This window comes from Nanorana parkeri, unplaced genomic scaffold, assembly GCF_000935625.1.
Source record: "Nanorana parkeri isolate BGI_ZX_2015 unplaced genomic scaffold, ASM93562v1 scaffold2961, whole genome shotgun sequence".
NCBI lineage: Eukaryota > Metazoa > Chordata > Amphibia > Anura > Dicroglossidae > Nanorana > Nanorana parkeri.
Window position 1 is genome coordinate 29,768 of NW_017309229.1, and position 276 is coordinate 30,043.

The following is a 276-nucleotide window of genomic DNA, read 5'->3' on the forward strand; positions in this document are numbered from 1 at the left end:
CTCCACTCCCACCACCACCACCACCACCATCACTACCATCACCACCATCACTACCATCACCACCACCACCTCCACCACCATCACTACCATCACTACCATCACCACCTCCACCACCATCACTACCATCACCACCATCATCACCACCATCACCACCATCACCACCACCATCACTACCATCACCACCACCACCTCCACCACCACCTCCACCATCACCACCATCACCACCATCACCACCACCACCTCCACCACCACCACCCCCACCACCACCACCCCCCC